Below are 25,481 nucleotides of genomic sequence, written 5' to 3' on the forward strand. Positions count from 1 at the left end.
ATATTAAATGGTAACTCTTCCTAAATGAATAAGAAACTTTTTGCAACTTCAATTAGGTCCCAAAATGTATTTATAGAAAAGAAAAGAAAGTCAACAAGTTGACTCTCAACTTTATCTGAGAATAAAACCTTATTCCTGAAAAAAAAGATTATTCCTAAGTAATAAAAATGCATTTTAAAGAAAAATAAACATATTTGGCATTTCAGGATTTACACAAATAAACCAATGGAAAATGACAAAGATTTCAGAATTTACATTTAATGTACGAAAAAGTTGGCAGTTAGTAATTAGTAGAAAAATAACGGAGTATTTAATGAGTGGTATTGAAACAATCGGCTATGTATTTGGAAGAAATAAACTCAGATCCCTATCTTCATTGCCATATGCAAAATAAATTCTTGTTGAATTATGAATCTATGCATAAAAGCAAAAGTATAAGTTATATAAGAAAAAAAGAGTTTTTCCTTTTTTCCTCGTGTCCTTCCTTCCTTCCCTACCTCCTTCCCTTCCTTCCTTCTTTCCTTCTTTCTTTCTCTCCCTTCCTTCGTTTTATAATACTTTTGTGGTAAATACTTTTGACTGGCTCTCTGAACACCCTCTCCAAGTGCCTTTTATGATGTGTTCCTATAATATAGAAGCTGGAAATCTAGAAATGATATTTCCCAGGCTCCCTTGCAGTTAGGGTTCTACCTGTGATTAGTCAAGCAGATACATTGACACGAGACCTAGGAGGTGGAAATGAACAACATGAAGTGAAAGCCAACGTGGAAAACCAGAATCTTCTGGGGGCAGTTCTGTCCCTACCGTCTTAGACCAAGGAGTGAGTGCTGGCAGCAGTGAGCTTTTACCCCAGCATCCATTAACTATTCTTCCTAATGCTCTCCCCACTCCCCATCCAACCCTCTGACAGGTGTGTGTTGTTCCCCCAATGTGTCCATGTGTTTTCATCATTCAGCTCCTACTTATAAGTTAGAACACGCAGTGTGTAGTTTTCTGTTCCTGCATTAGTTTGCTGAGGATAATGGCTTCCAGCTCCATCCATGTCCCTGCGAAGGACATGATCTCATTCCTTTTTATGGCTGCATAGTATTCCATGGTGTATATGTACCATATTTTCTTTATTCAATCTATCATTGATAGGCATTTGGGCTGATTCCATGTCTTTGCTACTGTGAATAGTGCTATTGTGAACAATGAACATATGCATGCAAAAATATAACATCCTACTGTGAGGGCAGCTCATAAAAAAGGGGAAAGAGATTTCTTCACTCCTTGTTGTGGCTTTATTCTCCTAAACATTGCTGGGGAGTCCATGTGAGGAGGACAATTTGAGATGGACAAGTGCACTGCAACAAATTCCTTGTCTTTCTTGACTACGTTCTAAAATTCTAAATGACTCTAAAAATTCTTAGGGAAAACAAAATGCATACTACAATGTATCATTCATGTATTGTTTCTGACTAGCAAATTTTATAATTATTTCTAAGAAGGGTGTTTTATTTGTTTATTTATTTGTTACTATGCTCAGTAACTTTACAAAGAGTGTTCTTCTTGTCATCAGCTAATTATTTTCTTTATTTCTCTGGAGGCAACAACTGTAATTAAGAATTTAGCATTATTTGTCTTGGTTCAGAACTGATTCATCATTAAATTTTCCATGCAAAAACACATTATTTTGTTTATACAAATTATTTTTAAGACTAAATCAATAGAAAATAATAGTAAAAACTTGACTTACAAAATTATGACCTTAACAATGGTAATAAATTTAATTTCTATATTTGACTGATTAATAGGGGAAAGATATAAATATGTTATAGGGGATTTGAGTAAAAATTAGGCTTAGCTTATAAATTATTTATTGAAAACTAGTTATGTGCCAGAAAATCTAAATAAATTTCTCAAAGGAGAAATAGCCACATTCTCTGACCAAGATACAATAATAATGAAAATGAATAATGAGGGCTAAAACAAATTAAAAAAAAAAAACTCCTTAAGTAAAAAACATTTTACTTAACAGCTGAGGAAACAGAGAAGAAAATTTCAAAAGGACAATTTCAAACTATCTAGAAAATAACCACAGTAAAGAAAATACACACTTATACACAATTTAACTAGAGTCAATTTCAGAGGAAATTTTGGAGGAAAATGTAATGAAAGCAGAAAATAATTAAAACAGGACAGTAAATAAAAATAAAGTAGAAAATAGAACATAAGTTATGTGAAAATATATTAAAAAATATCAAAGAATTTGGTCCTTTAAAATCCTACCGGAATCCAAAACATAAAGTAAATATGGCCTTAATTTTTTGGCAATAGCATATTATAGTCTTTGTTTTGTACCTATTTTATCATTAATAACTTATCAATCACTACTCCCTTACAATGGTCCAGTGATGTTCTGATATAAAAGGCAAATAATGTATTAAGATACAACTTAGGTTTGTTATGATGTAGACACTGAAAGAAAAAAGTGATACTGGGAGATGAGCTTTGTTAATTTTTTGGTCAGGTGTTCATGGATCTTTCCAGAAAAGGTATCAGTAATATTTTCCCTTCCTTCTTCCCTCCCTCCCTTCCTTCCTTCCTTCCTTCCTTCCTTCCTTCCTTCCTTCCTTCCTTCCTTCCTTCCTTCCTTCCTTCCTTCCTTCCTTCCTTCCTTCCTCTCTCTCTCTTCCTTCCTTCCTTTCTTTCCTTTCTTTTTCTTTCTTTTCTTTCTTTCCCTCTCTCTCTTTCTCTCTTTCTTTCTTTCTTTTCAGAGTCTTGCTCGGTCACCCAGGCTGGAGTGCAACGGCAAGATCTCGGCTCACTGCAACCTCTACCTCCTAGGTTCAAGCGACTTTCCCACCTCAGCCTTCCAAGTAGCTGGGACTAAAGGTGCCTGCCACCACACCCAGCTAATTTTTGTGTTTTCAATAGAGATGGGGTTTCACCATGTTGGTCCAACTAGTCTCAAACTCCTGACCTCAGGTGATCTGCCCGCCTTGGCCTCCCAAAGTGCAGGGATTACAGGCATGAGACATCACACCCAGTTTCAGTAACACTTTCAAGAAATCATTCATTAAGTCCTTGCACTTTCGGTTCCATACATCTTCTCTGCTGTCCAAGGGGGCTGTCTTGACAAAGGTATTAGTCAGGTCGTAAAAATATCCAAATTACATAAATGCCAAAAAAGACCCAGCTTTAAGCAATTTCTGAAGAAATGGTGGCAACGAGTTTACCCTTTCAGAGCAAATAATTTGGTCACTGTAGCTATGATCCAGATTATCTTTGGGATAAATCTGCCCTGATCTTTGTTTGGTATTATACTTATTCCCGTTATCTAATCTCTGTAGATATTGCTTCAGAGGGAAGCATAAAACTCTTACTTATCCGTGTCTTCATCTCTCTCCTCATTTTTAAGCCCTGCAATTTGCATTGCACACAGAGCGTTTCCACCAGGCAGCCCTACCAGTGGTTTAAATGCAACATGGCCCCAATCCAGCCTCCTCTTCAGCCTGTTCCCAGGTCCCCTGGCTTGCCAGTATAGGTTTTGGTATAGGGAGATCCAAGCCAGATGTTATCTTGGGAATTGGGGACAAAGTCAGCACAGAGAAGCCCTGGATGAAAATCAGATCCTGGGTTTAGGAGTTGAACAGTGCAGTGAAGTGAGGCTGTGACTGGATGTCTGGGCAAAGGACAGCAAAATCCAATGTGAGGCCAGGCACAGTGGCTGATGTCTGTAATCCTGGCACTTTGGAAGGCGGAGGCAGGAGGATCACTTGAGGCCAAGAGTTCAAGACCAGCCTGGCAACAGAGTTAGACCCTGTCTCTTAAAAAAGAAAAATTCAAATGTGATAGTTACCAGAAATTGGGGAACTGAAAAAAAAGTGTACATTAGCATTTGAAAAAGCAGACCAGAGAAAGGGAAGAAGAGCCTCGGAGAAGAAACACCAGTGGGCTGACTCGATGGCTGTGAACATCTGCAATGACCAAGCACAGCCTAGCTCCTGTGCTGCAAGTCTCTAAAAGGAGCCACTTGGACACAAGAACTCCTCTTCCCAGATAGTATCCCTCTCTTGCTAAAAAAACAAACACCCAAAAAGCCAGCCTACATTTATCTTGACCTATAGCCTGATGACCTTCACTAAGCCAGTGTTCTCAGAAGCATCACCTATTCTGGAAGTCCCACATGTGATCACTTTGTCTGGTCAGTTTAGCCTTCCTAATGCCCTTGAACTTGTCCCACTCTTTCCCCAGCTACCACCCTAGTACAGGTCTTCCACATCTTATCAGGATTCTGCCCCCGGCTTACTTTTCATCTTCCTATCTCCAATTTCTCCTTCTTTTCTTTTCTTTTTCATTTTTCATATGCCTACAGAGGCTCAAACAGTCTCTCCTTTTTTTTTCTTAGACAGGGTCTTGCTCTGTCACCCAGGCTGCAGTGCAGTGGCATGATCACAGCTCACTGCAGTCTCAACCTTCTGGACACAGCCATCCTCCCACCTCAGCCTCCTGAGTAGCTGGGACTACAGAGGCTCACCACAGTCTGTCCTTAAATCAGCTTCTATAATGCCACCAGGGTTTTCTTCTTAAAACCCAGTTCTGTCATATTCTTTCAAGTAGCAAAACTTTTCAGTGGCTCTCTACTGTCCGTGGGATTTAATATAAACTCCATAAGGTGGCTTTTAAATTTTTCCAGAGTCCAACCCGCATCAACCCCTCCCACCTCATCTTTCAGACATCCATCCTGTTCTCTCCTAAAACCTACTCCGCTGCTATCACTGCTATTTTCCCTATAATTCCCAGGCATACCAAAGGCTTTTACTTAATGTACTGACCTCAGAGCACAAATTGTACCAAATGCATCCTTCCATTTTCCCATGGATAGAGCAGCTCCTTGAATGCAGGTGAAATGAAACAATCCACCTATTTAAAGTGTATAATTCAATGGTTTCGGCATATTCACAGGGTTGTGCAACTATCACCACAATCTAATTTTAGAACATTTTCTTCTCCCATAAAAGAAACCCCGTATCCATTCACTCCTCCCCTCCCCATTCCTAAGCAACCATTATTCTACTTTCTGTCTCTATAAAGCTGCCTATTCTGGACATTTCCTATCAATGGGATGATACATTAATGAGGTCTTTTGTGTCTGACTTCTTTCACTTAACATCATGTGTTCAAAGTTCAATCCAAACTGTAATATGTGCTGACATTTCATTTCTTTTTATTAGTTGATGGACATTTGGGTTGTTTCCAATTTTTCAGCTAATACAAATCATGCTGCTATGAACACCTGTGTGCACACTTTTGTGTGGATGTATGTTTCAATTTCTCTTGGCATTCCTAAGAGTGCAGCTGCTGGGGCATATGGTAACTCTGTAAGTATTTAACTTTTGAAGAACTGACACATTGTTTTCCAAAGCTGTGGCCTATTTTACATTCCACCAGCAGTCTACGAAGGTTCCAGTTTCTCCACATCCTCATCAATACCCGTTCTTGCCTCTCTCTTTTATTACAACCATGCTAATGGGTGTGAAGTGGTATCTCACTGTGGTTTTGACTGGCATATCCTTTATGCCTAATGATGTGGAGCATCTCTTCATGGGCTTATTGGTCACGTCTATATCTTCTTTGGAGAAATGTTGGCTCAGATTTTTTCCCAGTTATAAATAGATTATATGTCTTTTTATTATTATATTGCAGGAGTTATTTAAATATTCTGGATACCAACTCTTTTCAGATATATGATTTCAAATGTTTTTTTCCCATTTTGTATATTGTCTTTATACTTTCTTGATGGCATTGTTTGTAGCACAAAAGTTTTAAGTTTGAATGTAGTCCAGTTTATTTTGCATTTGGTGTTCTATCTAAGAAAACATTGCTAGATCAAGTTCATGAAGATCTACTCATACATCTTCTTCTAAGGGTTTTATAATTTTAATAATTTTAGCTGTTACATTCAGGTCTATGATCCATTTTGGGTTACGTTTTTGTGTAGGATGTGAGTTATTTTTTTAACAAATGCTACCGAGAGCGGAGGGCTTTTGTTTTTAATACCTAAAGGGAGGGAAAAAAGCTCTTTCTCTCTCTGTGGTTTGATAACAAACAGTCTCTGCCATTTGATAAACAATACTTACCGAGTCATTTGTGCAAACGTTTGTATGTCTCCATGATAAAATACAAAGAGATTATAGTAAGTATGATAGTACTACAACCCAAGACCAATTCAAATGAATTTAGAGCCATTTTACGATTGCTCCTTCAAAGAAATAGACTCTGGTAAACCCGGTTTGGATTGAGTCCCTCCATAGAAAGATTATTCATTAATCTGGCATGGAATCTTTGCCTTAAAAATACAGAAGCCAAAAAAAAAAAAAAAAAAAAGAAATCCACCAAAACTCTAAACAGCTAAATCAGCAGAGATAGCGTAAAATTCAACTTCGGGAAGTGTCTGCATTTCATATGTGTTTTGCATGACAGTAACCATGTAACTTTACTCAGTTAATGTGAGCATCCCCAAAGATGTTTTTCTTCTTCTTCTTTTTTTTTTTTGGCTCTGTTGCCCAGGCTGGAGTGCAGTGACGCGATCTCAACTCACTGCTACCTCTGCCTCCCGGGTTGAAGCAATTCTCCTGCCTCAGCCTCCCAAGTAGCTGGGATTACAAGCGCCCACCAACACACCTGGCTAATTTTTTTTGTATTTTAGTAGAGACAAGGCTTCACCATGTTGGCCAGGCTGGTCTGAAACTCCTGACCTCGTGATCCGCCTGCCTCAGCCTCCCAAAGTGCTGGGATTACAGGCGTGAGCCACCGCGCCTGGCCCTGACTTTTTTCTTCTTAATGATAAACTAACAGTACTTAACTCCATGGCCCATATTTATATTTAAATTAGCCGAGCAATATCATATACTCTTTTTGAGGGCATCTCTCTCATTTGCCTCTTGGCAAAAAATCGGAACTACTCAACGCCATTTAGCATCCTGTCCCATCCATTTCCTGAGCAGCCAGAATAAAGTCCTGCATCAGAGACAGTCTCTGAGCAGAGACAGCCGTCAAAAATGAAATCGTTCCCTCTCTGCTTCATCATGTGTTGTCAGATTGTGGAGATCCATTCAAAGCCCTCCCGATTTCTCCACATCCTAATCAATATTTTATTACTGTCTCTCTTTTGGATTATAGCCATGCTAATGGGTGTGAGGTGGTATCTCACTCTGTTTTTAATTTTTAATTTTGGTGGGTACATAGGTGTATATATGTATGGGATATATGAGTTGTTTTGGTACAGGCATGCAATGCATAATAATCCCATCATGGAGAATGGGGCATCCATCCCCTCCAGCACTCATCCTTTGTGTTACAAACAATCCAGTTATACTCTTTGAGTTATTTTTAAATGTACAATTAAATTATTATTGACTATAGTCACGTTGTTGTGCTAGCAAATACTAGGTCTTATTCATTCTTTCTGGTTTTTTAGGACCCATTAACTACCCCATATCTCCCCCAACCCAACTACCCTTCCCAGCCTCTGGTAACCATCCTTCTACTCTCTATCTCCAGGAGTTCAATTGTTTTTATTTTTTGATTTTTTATTTTTTGAGACAGAGTCTCACTCTGTCGTCCAGGCTGGAGTGCAGTGGCACAATCTCAGCTCCTTGTCCCATCAGGTTCCTGAGCAGCCGGAATAAAGTCCTGCAATCCTGTGACCTCTGACCTCTGGCTCCCTGGTTCAAGCGATTCTCCTGCCTCAGCCTCCCAAGTAGCTGGGATTACAGGCGCCCACCACCACGCCCAGCTAATTTTTATATTTTTAGTAGAGATGGGCTTTTGCCAGGCTGGTCTTGAATTCCTGACCTCAAGTGGTTCAACTGCCTCGGCCTCCCAAAGTGCTGGTATTACAGGCATGAGCCACTGCACTGGGCCTGTTTCTATGTTTAGATCCCATAAATAAGTGAGAACATGCCATGTTTGCCATTCTGCGCCTGGATTTTTTGACTTATAATGATCTCCAGTTCCATCCATGTGGCAAATGACAAGATAACATTCTTTTTTCATGGCTGAATAGTACTCCATTGTGTATAGGTACCACATTTTCTTTACCCATTCACCTGTTGATGGAATTTGGGTTGTTTCCAAATCTTGCGAACAGTGCTGCAACAAACACAGGAGTGCAGATATCTCTTTGATATGCTGATTTCCCTCCTTTTGGATATATACCCAGCAGTGGGATTGCTGGATCATATTGTAGATCTATTTTTAGTTTTTCAAGGAAACTTCAAATTGTTCTCCATGGTGGTTGTACTCATTGTGGTATTGATCGGCACTTCCTTTATGACTAATGATGTTGAGCATGGTTTTCCCTGTGCTTATTGGTCAGTATCTGCCAGGGGCAACCGTCCCTTGAGGCCTTTTTCAGGAGAGCTAGAGTCTGTGCCATAGCCCAGAGGAACACTAGTGGTTTCCATGGCCAGGTCAGTAGGATATCTGAGCATTCTAGGTCCAGAGGGGACAAACACCAAGTCTGGCAAGTCCACATCATCAGAGAAAGGCAAGCAGGAGATGAAGGAGTGGATGGAGGAGGAAGGCCAGTACTTCTAGTCGAGGAGCAGGGACCTGGCAGGAAAGCCCTGTCCCACCCTCACTGTCAACGGTGTATGCAGGCTGTCCTCATGTCTCCCAGCTCAGAGCAAGTATCTCATAGGATGGGCTCACCCACAATCCATGCCCAGCGCACCACTCCAAGTTCATCTCCATCTTCTCCTCATTAAACCTTGGCTTATAGTGAAGAGTTTATTTCTCCTCCTTTAAACATACCATGGTCATTACCTCTGTGCTATTTCTCCACTCAGATAAGTCCTACCCACTACACAAAGCCAACTCAAGACCCACAGCTCCATTCTGGCAGTGTCAGAATCATGACTTTGACAGTTCATGACCTGCTTTATGACTTGTTTATCAATCTATAGACATTTTTAAATCTCTTCAGCTACATTACAGGAGCAATAGTTATACCTCAACTCTCTTAGTACTGGCACAGCACCACCACTGGCACTTAAAATGAAATATATGCTAGCTCATATTAATACATAATCAGCACCTACTTTAAAATAAGAATAGTAGGAGCTACACTGAGAAACAGAAAATCAAATACTGCATGTTCACACTTATAATTGGAAGCTAAACAATGAGTACACGTGGCCATACAGAGTGGAAAAATAGACATTGGAGGCTACAAAATATGGAAGGTTGAAAAATTACCGACTGGGTACAATGTTCACTATTTAGATGACGGGTTCACTAAAAGCCTAGACTGCACCAGTATGAAATATATGCATGTAAGGAATCTACACTCGTACCTCCTAAATATGTAAAAATTTAAAAAGAATAGTAGGAGTTATAAATATGGAACAACTACTACAGGTCAGACATCTATAGTATCTCATTTAATTCTCGAAACAATTCTATGAGACAGTGGCATGATTTCAATTTTATAGGTTATGAAAATCAGGCCTAGAGAAATTGGATAATTAGATAACTACATTGTCTTCTGAACACCTGAATTGTGATTATTAAGAGGTGGCAATTGGTGGCTTCCTTGTTAATACGTTTGTGATGGTGTCCACATGTCCACATCTAATATAACTTGCATGCCTGTCTTTCACATCACACAGTGAATTCAGGCATGGCATCTTGTATTTTCATTCAAGTATGTGACACACACCATGTACTTGTAAATATACTTAGCTGCTGGATGATCTTGAGCAAGTCATTTAACCTTTCTCTTGGCTTAGTTTCCTCGTCTGTACAATGAAAACAATTCCTACCTTAGATAATCGTGCAAGACTGGAACACTTTTTAAAGGTTTTATTGGTTTTTAGGGAAGGAATAAATATACATTTTTTTCATCTGAGAATATATGATTGATATAATCAATAAAACCTTAAAATTACTGATTATTTAAAAAAATGTCTGTCACTGAAGTGGATCATTGGTAAATTTGATGTCTCCTAAGTCTTCATGTATGCCACCATATACAGCACAAAAGGGCTTTTATTTATTTGTACATTTACATGTTCTAACCATCTTTAAAACCAGATAAATGCCTTGTTTCGAGAGGAAGTGTTGATAATTGAGATCTAATATACTGACTTCATTCAATGGTTTTAAGCCAAGTTATTGTTATTTATACTCTTATATAGGATGTCTCCATATCTACTGCTTTTGAGGATTGACTGAAGATCGCCTTCATTCATGCACGATCCTGTCTTCATGCATATAGTCTTAAAACATTAGAACTAGGAAAGTAAGCTCAGTTTAACTTAACCCAAGCATCTCATTTTATAACTGAGAAAACTTAGAGGTAGGGAAGATAAATGGCTTTCTTACAGTGTTTATTAGTTATTTATTCCACATCTCCTGAAAAAGGGCTTAAGGTAATTTACAGATACAAGACAAGAGAAGAAAAAATAGAATAGGATCTCAACAGTGGCGGAATTTGGCCATAGATGTGATTCTGGATGTCCAAATGTGATTCTGGATGTCCAAATGGCAAAAGTAGAATGCATCCTTTGCAAAATCCAAGGTGCCTCTGAGTTACATCAGATCTTAAGTAAAGCACAGAGTTCCTCCTGAGGACTGAGAGAAATGCTTCAATCCACTAGTAATACATTCTTAATTAGGAAGCAACTCTAGGCTGGGCGCCGTGGCTCTTGTCTGTAATCTCAGTACTTTGGGAAGCTGAGGCGAGAGGATTATTTGAGCCCAGGAATTTGAGACCAGCCTGGTCAACATAGTGAGAACCCACATCTGTCAAAAATAAAGTAAAACAAAGGCAGCTCTAATGTGACTCCCAACCTGGTTTCTTTCCTTCACACCTTCCATGTCACCTTAATTGCATATGATAAAGATTATTTAAAATAAAACACCCCTTTCATTTCTTACAATTTATCTTTCCTTAGAAATAGTTACTGTCTCTTATCGTCCTGTATATTTTGCCAATCTATAATAGTTAACACTTTTCACACAGCTGCATCTCATTGCTTGAAATCTGAGTTCTAGGCCAGGCGCGGTGGCTCACGCCTGTAATCCCAGCAGCTTGGGAGGACGAGGTGGGTGGATCCCCTGAGATCAGGAGTTCGAGACCAGCCTGACCAATATAGTGATACCTCATCTCTACTAAAAATACAAAAATTAACCAGCTGTGTGGCACATGCCTGTAGTCCCAGCTACTCGGGAGGCTGAGGCATAAGAATCGCTTGAACCCAGGAGGCGGAGGTTGCAGTAAGCTTAGATCGAGCCATTGCACTACAGCTTGGGAGACAAAGGGAGACTCAGTCTCAAAAAAAAAAAAAAAAAAAGGATCTGAGTTCTAGGAGGGCAGAGAGCAGGAAACAACTCTACATTTACTAGTTTTCCACAGCCATGGTGGAGTGTTCCACAAAGAGTAATTGTCCAAAACCGCTCAACAAAGAGAAGGAGAAGAATAAAGAAAAGAATAGAGATATTAGTGTATACCCTTATCATCTACCTATGGACTATTTGACTAAAATATGGTGGCTGTGAAATTGTGTTTAATCTACAATGTTTCAGGCCCTTAGAGGCATGTGAATAACAAAGGCTTATTTCAAATGTCAAAATACAAGGAAGATAGATAATATTTGAGTTGTTTTCAAGGGTAACTTCTAGGGGGGGTTTAATTTTATTTTGTTCTAAATGTTTGAAACAAGATATTTTATTTTTGAGTGCATACTACGTGCCAGGCATTATTCTAAGTGCTTTGCATGTACAGACTCACTTAATGGCTGAGTATTTGTAAGCCTTCCAATAAATATAATGCCAATTCCAATGCCCGTATTTGATCCACTGCAAAACTGTCCAGAGTTTAACGAAACCCCCTTTGCCCTCTTATACCCTTCTCTGAGATGCTGTAAACCATTCTCCATATTTTTACTTTCCTTACTACCATTTCTGACAGGATGTTGCTGATACTCAAGCCCCTTTTTTTTTTTTTTTTAAAGACAGGGTCTTGCTGTGTCGCCCAGGTTAGAGTATAGTGGCATGACCATGGCTCACTGCAGCTCGACTTCCTGGGCTCAACTGATCCTCCTGCTTCAGCCTCCCAAGTAGCTGGGACCACAGGAGAATGCCACCATGTCTGGTTTTTAAATTTTTTTTGTAGAGACAGGGTCTCATTGTATTGCCCAAGCTGGTCTCCAACTCATGAGATCAAGGGATCCTGCTGCCTCAGTCTCCCAAAAGGTTGTGTTTACAGGCATAAACCACAGTGCCTGGCCTTCAAGCACCTTTGAGTGAGTTCTGATGAGAAAATTGGATAACTGTATAGGAGAATATGGAATCACATTGGCAGTAATGATTTGATATCTGGAACACTTCTAGTCAATCAAGATGATATCCCATTGAAACAAATGCCAATATTTCTATTCAACTGGAATGTAGAAAGAAACTAAAGATTCACACAGACACACACGCGCAAAACAAAACAACAGCTCCTGCTTCATAGGGATGAGGTAGTTAGTGCCTGTAATGTACTCATTATAATGTCTGGTGCATATTAGTATCAGCTATTATTTCTATCATCATCATCATCATCATCATCATTTTTATTATTGTGTTTTCCCTCTAAAACCAACAGTGGAAAAAAAGTGTCAATCATTTATTCTCTCTCTCTCTTTCACACACCAGATATATACACACACAAACATAAACACACACCCAAGTCCACAAGGGGATGGTTACTTCTGTCTGTTGCGTTTTCATGCACCTGGAGACTGAGTTAAACCGCCATTTTTTTTTTTTTTTTGTAGGTCAGGCACACTTTTAAAAGACCAAGCCACTGGAAGGACATCTGTAAGTATAGTTTCTAGAACAGGGATTCGTAACCATTCTTAACAAGGAAAGAACTGCACTGGAATTTCCTCGAGTCTTTTTTGAGTCATATCTTAGGCATCTCCAATCCATTTTCCAAATCTTAGCACTACTGCCCTCCCCTGAAAGGGAGGCGTAATTTTGGAGCTGAGCACCGCCACAAAGAGAGTGGCTGTTGATGAGAGTGTGTTATGCTTGTGAACTAGCAGGTGGAAGCAAAGAAAAGAAAACAGAAGGGTTGACCACCATGGTTGCCTAGGGCAACAGATCACATTTTGCCGGATGTGGGTTTAGGGCATCCTGCTTCGCCATTTGTTTCCAGTTCTTTTTCAGTCCTTCTTACTTTTAGGCAGAATCCATAATATATAAGGTGGTGGCGAGTTGGGGGAGAAAGAGGATAAAAAGGAAAGCAAGCAAATGACTATTCGAGGTTGTTTTTGTTACCAGAGGGCAAATAATGCATTCTGGGTGTAGGTTTAAAGATGAATTAAAATCAGATTGTAGGGACAGGCCCCAAACTAATTGCAAATGTTGTTTACTTCCTTTACCCTAGAAAATTCTGAATACTTTAGAATTCACCTAATATCCTCCTTTCAGTGCATAGTCAACACATAGTATAGGATGCAATACTTGTGAATTTATCTCAATCTATGCTGTCCAGTTCAGCCACTAGCCACATGAGGCCATTTAGCACTTTAATTGTGGCTAGTCTGAAATGAGATGTGCTGTAAGTGTGAAAACACACTGGATTTGCAAGACTTAGTAATAAAAAATGGAATAAAATAGCTCATTAATAATTTTACTATTACTGGCAGGATGCCTGTAATCCCAGTGCTTTGGGAGGCTGAAGTGGGAGGATCACTTGAGGCCAGAAATTGTTGGGCAACATGGTGAGACCCTCATCTCTACAAAAATTTAAAAAATATTAATCTTACTATTACTTTAATGTAATATAATTTGAAGTATATCAAAATTAAGATATTATTTTTAAAATTTTTAGTAAAAATTTATGTCACTTGATTTTTACTGTTAAGTCTAATTTCAAACATATTAAATTTAATATAACTTCAAACAATCCACTTTTTAATAATTTATTTTATTAAACGAAATATCCAAAAATAATCATTTGATCCACAGTGCTATTATCATTTTTGGATATATCATTTAATAAAATAAGTGATTAAAATTAACATCACAATTGGGCACAGTGGCTCACATTTGTAATCCCAGCTCTTTGGGAGGCCAAAGTGGAAGGATTGCTTGAGCCCAAGAGTCCAAGACCAGCCAGGGCAACATAGTGCCTGGTTTCTCAAAAAATTCAAAAAATGAGATGGGAGGGGCTGTGATCATGCCACTGCGCTCTTACCTGGGTGATAGAGTGGGGCACTCCCTCAAAAAAAAGAATGTCATGGTTCTTTTTACTGTTTCTAATGTGGCACCAAGGAAATTTAAAGTTTAACATGTAATTTCCATTGTATTTCTACTGGACAGCTCTGGTCCAGAGTGCTACAGTTCTGTTATTGCAAGTGCCTCAGTATTTGACTCAAATATGTTGGGTTGCGGGGACCATATCGTGTGAATGTAATCTGAATATTACTCATTCTGTGTTACATTAGATTCTCACCGTTTCCTTTCCCACTGCATTTTATGCTTCAGCACTGCTAAAGTGTTTTACAAATCTGGTGCCTGGTGTATCTTTCTTCTATTTGGCCACAAGGTATAGAAAGACATTTCTTTTCTTTTCTTTTCTTTTCTTTTCTTTTCTTTTCTTTTTGAGACACAATCTCACTCTGTCACCCAGGCTGGAGTGCAGTGGCGCGACCTCGGCTCACTGCAAGCTCCGCTTCCCGGGTTCACGCCATTCTCCTGCCTCAGCCTCCTGAGTAGCTGGGACTACAGGTGCCCGCCACCAAGCCCATCTAATTTTTTTGTGTTTTTTTAGTAGAGACGGGGTTTCACTGTATTAGCCAGGATGGTCTCAATCTCCTGACCTCATGATCTGCCCTCCTCGGCCTCCCAAAGTGCTGGGATTACAGGCATGAGCCACAACGCCTGGCCTAGAAAGGCATGTCTATATCTTTCTCCCTCAAAGCACCTCTTGATCATCCCCACATAATATTTGCCCTATAATCACTGTCTGCACCATATTATTTCTGTATCAAACATTGCACATTCTGCACTGTCATGTATTTTTTTTATATGCCTGTCCTTCTCACTAGACTGGAAGCTTCTTGAGAGTAGGGACTATCTATCTATCTATCTATCTATCTATCTATCTATCTATCTATCTATTGACAGGTAGNTATCTATCTATCTATCTATCTATCTATCTATCTATCTATCTATCTATTGACAGGTAGATAGATAGATAGATAGATAGTCACCCAAGCTGGAGTGCAGTGGCGTGATCATAGTTCACTGCAGCCTCAAACGGCTGGACTCAAGCAATCCTCCTACCTCAGCCTCCCAAGTAGCTGGGACTATAGGTGTGAGCCACCACACTGGGAAAGGGGCCATATCTTACCCTATTTTAGTTACACATGCCCCCTACACTGGCGTGGGGTTGGCCATCAATAGACGTGTGGTGAAACTGGAAAAAGTTCCAATTATATTACACTGAGCAGAGTCTGATTCAGTTGAAGTGTATGTTTCAGTACTGTGGCCCACTCTGTAAACCCGGTCTTGAGGAACAATAAGTACTGTTCATTTTAGCTTGGGCATCCTGCAGTGGTCTCATGGCCGTCTTTTCACCACACTGCACAGCACTTACCCACATTCATGGCCCAAGCAGCTTCAATCCTGTGTGTTGCTTACAACAGGGGAAATACAACGCCACAGAATGAGTAAACACATGAAGAAACAGTCTTGGTTTGCTAAGCCATACCGTTTATGAAATTTAATCAGAAGGAAGCCATTATCTTAAAAGGAAAACAATACTGCATCCAAAACCTAATGAGTTCATTGCCCTACCTGTCACTTGTGAATGTTATGTGATCAGTAGAGATGCATGAGTTTGTCAATGCTATAAAAACAGTGGCCTTAGGTAAATTTACTGAATTTACTGATTCAGTAACCTAATTGTGATAATACACTATAATATGATGTGAAATCACCTGAAAAAGATTTTGTGGGATTCCCCGCTTCCCCACATAACTAATTTGTTCTTTTCTTTTTGAAATGAAATCCTAAAAACACACTTGAAAGACTGAACTTCTGCCCCATGGAAAACAGTCTACCAGGTGGTAATGAATAGCTTTTAGCAGCATTCTACTGAATATTACTATTTCATTATTACACTGGCTTGATAGCAGTTAATAACTAAGATAAATGAAATGTCAGCTATCTCGATCACTGGTTACTTCCTAACCACTTTCAGCTTTCCAAATATCTTAACAGTGTTATCCAACATTCTTCAACAGCTTCTAGAGAATTGTTAGCCCTGCTCTAACACTTGAATCCATTTGAAATCCAGCTGTGTAAGGGGGAAACATTCCTATCTTCCAAATCTGGTTTGGATTTTGAAAATATGAACATTTTAAACCTCCAGGCACAAAAAACTTCTTTGTGGGAAAGGTCTCTGTCCTCCCTTCTCCAGAATGTTGTTTTTAAACTGCACAGTCATGGAAGACTTGTATTGCATAATGTCTACATCACACATCAAGAATGTATGTGGTCAGGCATGGTGGCCTATGCCTGTAATCCCAGCCCTTTGGGAGGCTGATGCAGGAGGATCACTTGAGCCCAGGAGTTTGAGACCAGCCTGGGCAACATAGCAAGACCCCATCTCGGTTAAAAACAATTTAAAAAATTTTATGGATGGGGCTTTTAAGTATTCATTTCTTGCTTTCCACTTCTCAAAAATAATTTCCATTGTTTTGATTATTATGGAGGTAGAACATTGCTGATTAGCCAACTATATTCTTATTTTACCTACCTAATAAAGATTTCTGGTCAACTCCTTCTCCAAGTTTTGAAAGAATAATTAAAGGTTTTAGGGTTGCAAAGACTTTGTTTTATATCCCCTTTTCTTTCCGTCTTTCTTTCTTTGTTTCTTTCTTTGTTTCTTTCTTTCTTTCTTTCCTTCTTTCCTTCTCTCTTTCTCCCTTCCCTCCCTCCCTCCCTCCCTTCCCTCCCTCCCTCTTTCCCTTCCCTCCCTCCCTCCCTCCCTTCCCTCCCTCCCTTGCCTGCCTCCCTCCCTCCCTCCCTCCCTCCCTCCCTTCCTTCCTTCCTTCCTTCCTTCCTTCCTTCCTTCCTTCCTTCCTNTCCCTCCCTCCCTTCCTTCCTTCCTTCCTTCCTTCCTTCCTTCCTTCCTTCCTTCCTTCCTTCCTTCCTTCTTTCCTTTTTGTTTTTGGACAGAGTCTAACTCTGTCACCAGGCTGCAGTGCAGTGGTGTGACCTTGGCTCACTGAAATCTCCACCTCCTGGCTTCAAGCAATTCTCCTGCCTCAGCCTCCCAAGTAGCTGGGACTATAGGCGTGCACCACCACAACCAGCTCATTTTTGTATTTTTAGTAGAGATGAGGTTTCACCATGTTGGCCAGGATGGTCTTGATCTCTTGATCTCATGATCCGCCCACCTCAGCCTCCCAAAGTGTTGGGATTACAGGCCTGAGCCACCACACAGCCTATGTCCCATTTCTTAAACTGTGTAGCCTTGGGCAAATTTCCTGAACTCCCTTAATTGCCATTTCGAATTTGCAAAATAGGAGCAATAACAGTATCTTCTCAAATAGTAACCCTGCTCTTAACCTTATATATGATAAGCACATCAATATTCCCAATCAATACTTCATATCTACATCTAGAATTGAACTTCTAATCATCTCCCCTCCAACTTGCCCACTTTAGTTGATGACAATTTCATCCTTCCACTTGTTTAGGCCACAGACTTCGAAGTCATCCTTGACTCCACTTTCTCAAACCCCCCACATTCCTTCTGTTGGGAAATCTTGTTGGCTCTACCTTCAAAATATACGCAGAATCCAACGCTTTGTCATGGGTTCCTTGCTTTCACCTCTGCTCCCCCAGGTTTATTCTCGAGCAGTCAGAGTGAGCCTTAAGTCAGATCATGTTATTCGCCTTCTCAGAATCCTGCAATGGCCCCTCCATTTCACTCGGTGTGAAAGTCAAAGTTTTATAATGGCCTCTGGAACCCCACATGATCTGCTATCTCCCTGCCTTTCTCATACTTCTCCAACCACATCTATTTCTCTCTCCCTTGCTTATTTACCTCTAACTACGTGGACCTTCTTGTTGCTTCTCAAATCCCCAGATATGCCCCTGCCCTACAGCCTTGACTGTTCCCTGTGCTTGGAACACTGTTCCCCCAGATAGCCACTTGGTTAACTCCATTGTCTCCTACAAACTTTTGCTGAAATCCTCTCAATGAGGCCCAGCCTGACCACTTATTTCATATTGCAACTTCACCTTGCTTTTCATTTACTAATACCTATATTATTTACTTATTTATTATGCTTATTGATTAGCATCTGTATCTGCCCACCAGAATACAAACTCCATAAATGCAGACATCTTTGTCTCTTGTTCACTGACATTCCTTGCATCTATCATAGTGCTTAGCAAACATTTTTGACTGAAAATGATTGAATCGTATTTAAACTGGAGATCTGGTCGGGCACAGTGGCTCATGTCTGTGATCCCAAGACTCTGAGAGCCCAAGTTGGAAGGATCACTTGAGCCCAGGAGGTCGAGACCAGCCTGGGCAACAAAATGAGACCCTGTCTCTATAAAGAACTTTTTAAAATTAGCTGGGCATGGTAACACGCACCTGCAATCCCAGCTACCTGAGGGGCTGAGGCAGGAGGATTGCTTGAGCCCAGGAGGTTAAGGTGCAGTGAGCCTTAATCATGCCGCTGCACTCTAGCCTAGACCCTGTCTCAAAAATGAATGAATGAGTGAATAAATAAGTAAATAAATAGTGGTGATCACTTCCTAGGTTATATATTCTTTTTTTTTTTTTTGCCTCCTTTATTTATTTTCCTCATATAAGTTACTTTTTTTTTTTGGACATGGAGTTTCACTCTTGTTGCCCCAGCTGGAGTGCAATGGCACAATCTCGGCTCACTACAGTCTCTGCCTCCCAGGTTCAAGCGATTCTCCTGCGTCAGCCTCCTGAGTGGCTGGGATTACAGGCATGTACTACCACACCCGGCTAATTTTTTTGTAGTTTTAGTAGAGACAGGGTTTCACCACATTGGTCAGGCTGGTCTTGAACTCCTGACCTCAAGTGATCCTCCTGCCTCAGCCTCCCAAAGTGCTGGGGTCACAGGTGTGAGCCACCGTGCCCAGCCACATATTCTTTATTCCACTTAAAAATCATAGTTATTTACTGATGATTCTTGGTCACTTTATCAATGTCTAAGGTAGCACAATTTCTGTGGTACTTACTATTAACTATTTCTAATACATGTTGTTTTTATGCTATTCAATTAAAGTAAGCTGTCTTTACTGAACAGCACACACTACTTGTGACCACCCAGAGTCGGTGGGGAACCTGACACCAGTCTACCATGCCAGTGTTCATTAATCCCCAGTTTGACACCATCCTTTACAAATGTATGTACAGGCTTCCTACAAGCTTTGTAAAAATTAGCACATTCAGAAGAATGATCACCTCTAGCTGAGAAATGGGGAAATGTTATTGGAAGGAGACCAGGAAATGCCTTGGAAAATATTCTACTTCTTAAGCTGGGTGATAGGTACCTAGATGTTGGCTTTATTATTATTTGCTATGATTTATAGGTATACATCATCTTTTGTAGATATGAAACATTTCATAATAAAACGTGAAGGAAGAAATGAATCTAGTCATGATTCACTTGCTCTAATATCATTTTTTATTTCTCTCCAGTTTGATGTGATGTAGCTGTCTGGATGCAAACCTTCCTGTCAGTTTGCGGAAACACAATTGCCGGGTGATTTAGCATGTATCCCCCATCCCAGCCCACAACCATCTCACTGATGAGTCTATGACATGAGACTAAATAAAACAGATCCCCAACAGAATCAGAAAAAAATATTAAATTCACTGCTTTGTTGATTTAATCCACCTAGCCGGCTGTCACATGGGATTAGAATAAAATAAACACAAAAATGAAAACACACGATTGCTAACAAAGCAGATTCTTTTTTCAAGACACATGTAAAGATAATAACTTCAAAGTTGATTATAATGTCTTGTCTTCCCAAGAATAACAAGACAAGTTCTTTCTTGGTTTCCTTCTATTCATTCTTCTCCCCTGACCCTGGTTGGGGGAGACCAGGGACCCTGATATGTAGTCCCACAGCACTCAACTCTAGTTCCACACGGAATTCTACATGTCCTCTTACATCTAGTTACATCTCCTCTTCCAGACTATAAACTCATTGTGGAAAGGCCCCAGGTTTTTTCATGGGTGCTACTATCAGATGGCCCAGTTCAAACAACAGCTCTGTTTCTTACTTCCTGCGTAAGTTTCTTACCCTTTCTGTGCTTTCATCTTGATATGACGATTAACAAGATGACACATCTAAAATAGTTAGTACAGGGCCAGGTAGCATTTATAAGTAAACATTATAATAATTATTATTTACTATTACTATATGATGATCAAAGAGAAAACTGAGTTGACAGAGAAGAAAGAAAATAATTCTTATGATTCTTAATTATTCAAGTTCATGGTCAATGCTCAGGAAATGTTTGAAAACTGAGTCATGGAATCAAGCTCCAGAATATGTGGGATAATGAGAATGTTACCTCTCTGCTTGCTCATGCCTGAGGTTTGGGACCAGTGGAGCCAATGGGATCTCAGGGGCTTGTGACATTTCCATGGTACCACTCAGTGAAATTAATATATTCTGCATATTTAGTCAACATCTTCAGAGTCCTCATTTTGGAGTCACAAACTGGCTAGGAAATGATGATGCAGTGGTGGCAGGTCACATCTTCTAGTCCCCCAAAGCTGTCCTCAGGGTCTGCCCTTCCACACTGCAGGTACAATCTAGTCTCTTTAACTGGGTATACGTGTAAAGGTATTCCTTCATGTGGCTAGTTCTCTCTTTTCAAGAGAAATCTAATGATTACTGTTCTGGATATCTAGCAGTTTTCTCTAAAAGTCATGTTTCTCATGATAATTAAAAGTGTAATACATATTAAAAAATCCCCATGCAACCAGTGTAGAAACCTTACACCTTAAAATCTGGCATTTATTATGTACACGAATTTATAATAAATGCTTAAGCTTTAAGTGACTTGCCTCTTAGATGACATCAGTGACATAAAACACACACATACATTTTCATACTGAGAAAATACCAGTTGTGTTAATAAAAATTGTTGTATTTTGAGGTGAGAATTCGTAAGATCACTCTAGTCCCCATAAAATAAACTCATGAGGTCCTATAAAATTGTAATGATTGTGGTCCAATAGGCTATGGCAGGCAGACAATTTATTATAAGATTTGTGGACTCACTAAAATGTTTTAGGCATAAAAATAATTAAAATAAAATTGAAGAGAATTAGAAGTAAATGAAAATAATAATGCTTTTTGAAAGTAAGATGGCTTAAAGAAAATTCAAAGTGGCATATCAAACAGACATTTATGGCAATGAACTTTAGAAGTAGCTCATTCTAATATTAATATGGAACTATTTAAAACTTTCATTGATGAGTGAAAAAGGGCAAATCAATAATGGATAACTGGAGAACATTCTTAGGATATAAAAATACAAAAAATGTAATAAATACTATAAAACCTAGTAAGTATTGTGTTTAAGATTTAAAGTAATGCCATAAAGTAATTCTTATTACAAAGTTATATTTCTTGAGAAATGGCAATTGAAGGATTTCAAAATATTATATTGACCTGTTCAAGTTTGGGCTCTTTCTTATCTCAGTTTTCAAATAAGACGAAAGTTTGCCTTTTTATCTATAGGCCAGATATTGACTGTGCTTTTACAGGAACTTCTCAGAAACAAAAGACCTCAAAGATGTTGATATTTCAGAATGTAAGAAAATCTGTTATCACGATTATAATTATTTTCTCCATTTTAAAAAAATTCATGATCAGCAATTCTAATGTTGCCAGTATTCCAGTTGGGACCAGTTCAAAGAATTATAGCAACTCCTAAATTGCTATTTTAAGGACAGACATAATGTAGTCCAATCATCTCACTTGACTGATGTTATCTGAAGTCCAGGGAGAAGTCATGCAAGTTAATCAAGATAATCCTTATCTAGTTGGGGCAGATATAAGAGCCAGAACCCAGGTCTCCCAAGTGCTAAGAAAAGACACAAATATTAGTAATTATTAATAGTTCAGGAATTAATAGTTTAAGTAATTATTAATAGTTTAAGGACACACATTATTAATAGTTTAAGGATGAAGTTAAATTTCTTAGACCTTTCACAACACATGTTGAGCAGACAGGAAATACCACTAGAAGACGTTACAAAGTATTTCTCAGCAGATCCTTGCTAATTTCGCCAGCCAGCATCATCGTCCTGGCCCATGTGCCATCCATTATTCCAGCGAGGCCAGAGGGAAAATCGCTGCTCTAGGTTTATGAAAAACGACAAACTTTTCCTTTCTGAAATTTCTGTCTGGAGACCCAGATTTTAAAAAGAATACTAGCTAGTACCAGCGCCTTTGTTTAAACCATGTTATGCCACCAGAAAAAAACATCTCGAGGCGTAATAAACTAAGGGGCCTTTTTCTTGCGTTACTTTCCTCTAGTACTCCGTCTCGTTAAGGATCGCATGAAAAGTTCTTTTTGTACCGCTGTGCCCTGAGTGGCTCTAGGAAACACATTTCACGTTCCACAGAGGTATGAATGCTAAGAAATATCTTCCTGGAAGGAAAGTAAGAGGTACACCAGGCTAGGTCTTTGGCGGAACACCTGCGCAGAGATTCTTGGAGCCAACAGGACACCCTAGTTAGTTTCCTTCATTCTATAAAAGCCCCTCTGAATATCCATTTCAAGCCAAATTACGAAACTTGTGCCTTGTGTCCAAATCTACCTTTATGGTATTTTAAAATGAAAACGAGAATAATTCAGGGGAAAACGTTGTTTTTAAAAAGAAGAAAGAGTTGTCCAAAAGTTTTAGAGGAAGGAAACTCTCTAAAATGCATCAGACGGCGAGCCACACTCAAATTCTCACACGGCTGGCATTTAATCTACAGTGCCCGAAAAGGCCCCTCAAGAATGCCTCCAGATTCGGGTAGATTAGGGCTCCTGGACCTGCTGACCTGCTGACCTGCTGGACGTGCAAGAGCTCATAGCAGTTCCCCGTTTGACCTTGCAGCAATTTCCTGGGCAGGAAATCTGTCAAATCTGATGCAATAGCTCGGGAAAAGGCAAGCCCGAACCCCAAACCCCCACACCCCGACCCTCGCGAGCCGAGTCCAGTGTGGAGATCAGCGGAGGGGACCCTGGGGACCCGCTGTGCTCGAGGGCCACGCCGGGGGGCGCGCGTTCACGAGGCCAGAGCCTGGAGCAGCGCCCGGCATCGGACCCCATGGGCTTGACGAACGAGTTCCTTACAGCCCCGAGGGGCCAGTGCTGGCGCTCCCAGGGCTCCCGGGACCGGGAGCGCCACTTACCTCGACTGCTCTGCCAGGCGCGGCGGGGCGCGGGAAGGCAGCGGGACTCTGGCGTGGAAAGCGAAGTGCGGTGCAGACGGCCGCACCCGGGCTCCAGGTCGCTACCCCGGGGAGGAAGTGCTGTCAGCCCTGCCCTTTCCACGCAGCGCGCAGACGTGTGGCGCTATCCGAGCTGCTTTGCTCCGAGGTGCAAGGGGGGCCCCTGGTTAGAGACAGTGGGACAGACAAGCATTCGCGTAAAGGACTCCGAGTTAGGGGCTGCTTTCTCCAACTCTTGGAGTCTGCGCCTGATTTTCTATCCCCCAGCCCACCCCTACTACACAACAACTTTGAAGGGATTTTTTTTTTTTTTTTTTTTTTTTTAATTCTGGGAAACGTTGCGCCTTCCTCTCTCATCCCTCCCCTACCTGAGCCGCGCGCGCGCTCCTCTCAGGAGCGTCTCCTGGCGAATGGACCCATTTTGCAGCCTAGACGCGAGAGGGACTAAGGGACTTGGGGCCAAGTGATGGTTCCACCAAAGACTGAGAGGCCGATTTATGTTGCAACGGTCTGCCTAAGTGTTTACTTCAGCACTTTCTGGGCTTCCTCTTTTGGGCCGATTGTGCAAGGCTTCCCGGCCGCCTGCAGCCCGCCCTCAGGGGACGTGGTGCAGGGCTAGACTGGCAACACGCGCGTCTGGGCCCGGAGTTCAGCTGTCTCTCGGGTGGGAGTGGAGGAAGGGCGCACTGGGCAGAGGCCCTTTCTCAGCCGTCAGGTTGGTAACCTCACCCTCCTCCGTCCTCCCCACGTTTAAACACGCTCAGTTGGCGGGCCGGGGTGTAGAGGAATGGCACTATCATGCATTCCTCATAGAAATCCAAAATGGTCTGAACCTCGTGGAAGAGAATTGAGCAGTATCTATTTAACTTATGTATGGATTCGCCTTTTGACCCCGTCATCCCACTTCCAAGAGTGTAAAAACGAAGATCTGCTGATGAAAATAAGTAACGCACACGGCACAGGGCACTCATGGACTCACTATTTGCAATAGCAAAGGACTGGCTGGAAATAGCACCTGTCAGTTGGGAGTGGAGTTTCCTGAGAGAAAGTTGCTGGAGAGATCTGAAAATACGGAAGTTAAAATCAGTTATGATTTGTAAATGCGGTTGAATAACCCTCCTCTTCTCCTTTACAGCTGTGTCTTCAAAGGCTTATATGTCGGGGAAGGTGGTGGAGATATAAAGAAAGAAATTAGACGCATGTGTTAATTAGGCAATTTCAAATAGTTCTGTCATTTATTTAATGAGAAACTATTTCCTAAGCACCTACACTTCTAAGAACAATGAAAATAGAGGGAACAATTTCTGCTCTCATGCATGGTGCATTCTATTTGGTAGAAAGCAGACAATAAACAAATTAATATTTAACATGTCAAGGAATGTAAGTGTTTTTGAGGAAAGTTAAAAGCTGAGGGACAGAGAGTGATGGGCATGGTGATGGAGTGGCTATATTAGGGTAAATAAACGATAAATAAATAAATAGAATATATAATTTCTCTTATGATTTTCTTGATAAATTTCTTTTCTCTAGCTTTCTTTATTGTAAAAATACAGTATTTATTTAAATACATATAATATGTGTTAATTGACTGTTTATGTTATCAGTAAGGCTTCTGGTCAACAGTAGGCTATTCGTGGTTAAGTTTTGGGGGAGTCAAAATTATACATGAATTTTCAACTGTGCGGTAGTTTGGTACTCCTGAAACCTGGCATTGTTCTGTTACAGTAGGTAGCTAGTCAGGCATGAGCAGGGCAGGAGAGGGCTCCCCTCACCCCCTACCAGGAATGTCAGGTGACCATCAGGTGATGATCAAGCGGTTGTTATCTCTAAAATAATAATTGGACATAGCCAATTATTAGCCTTACTGATAACATAGTCGATTAACATATATTATGTTATATGTATTAAATACTGTATTTTCACAATAAAATAAGCTAGAGAAAAGAAACTATTATTAATAAAATCAT

At 40.3% G+C, this 25,481-nt stretch overlaps 1 protein-coding gene across 1 annotated transcript in view; it reads right to left on the reverse strand.

The window, feature by feature from the left end:
- Positions 1-24,562, reverse strand: part of LOC112631997 (amyloid beta A4 precursor protein-binding family B member 1-interacting protein) — a 127,776-nt gene extending 103,214 nt beyond the window's left edge. Inside the window, exons 1-2 of the mRNA XM_025397605.1 lie at positions 23,883-24,562; positions 23,476-23,677 (exon numbers count right to left, since the gene is read on the reverse strand). The gene's annotated coding sequence lies outside the window, so the exon portion shown is untranslated. The remainder of the gene's footprint in view (positions 1-23,475; positions 23,678-23,882) is intronic.
- Between the last annotated feature and the right edge of the window lie 919 nt (positions 24,563-25,481).

This window comes from Theropithecus gelada, chromosome 9 (assembly GCF_003255815.1).
Source record: "Theropithecus gelada isolate Dixy chromosome 9, Tgel_1.0, whole genome shotgun sequence".
In the NCBI taxonomy this organism is placed as follows: domain Eukaryota; kingdom Metazoa; phylum Chordata; class Mammalia; order Primates; family Cercopithecidae; genus Theropithecus; species Theropithecus gelada.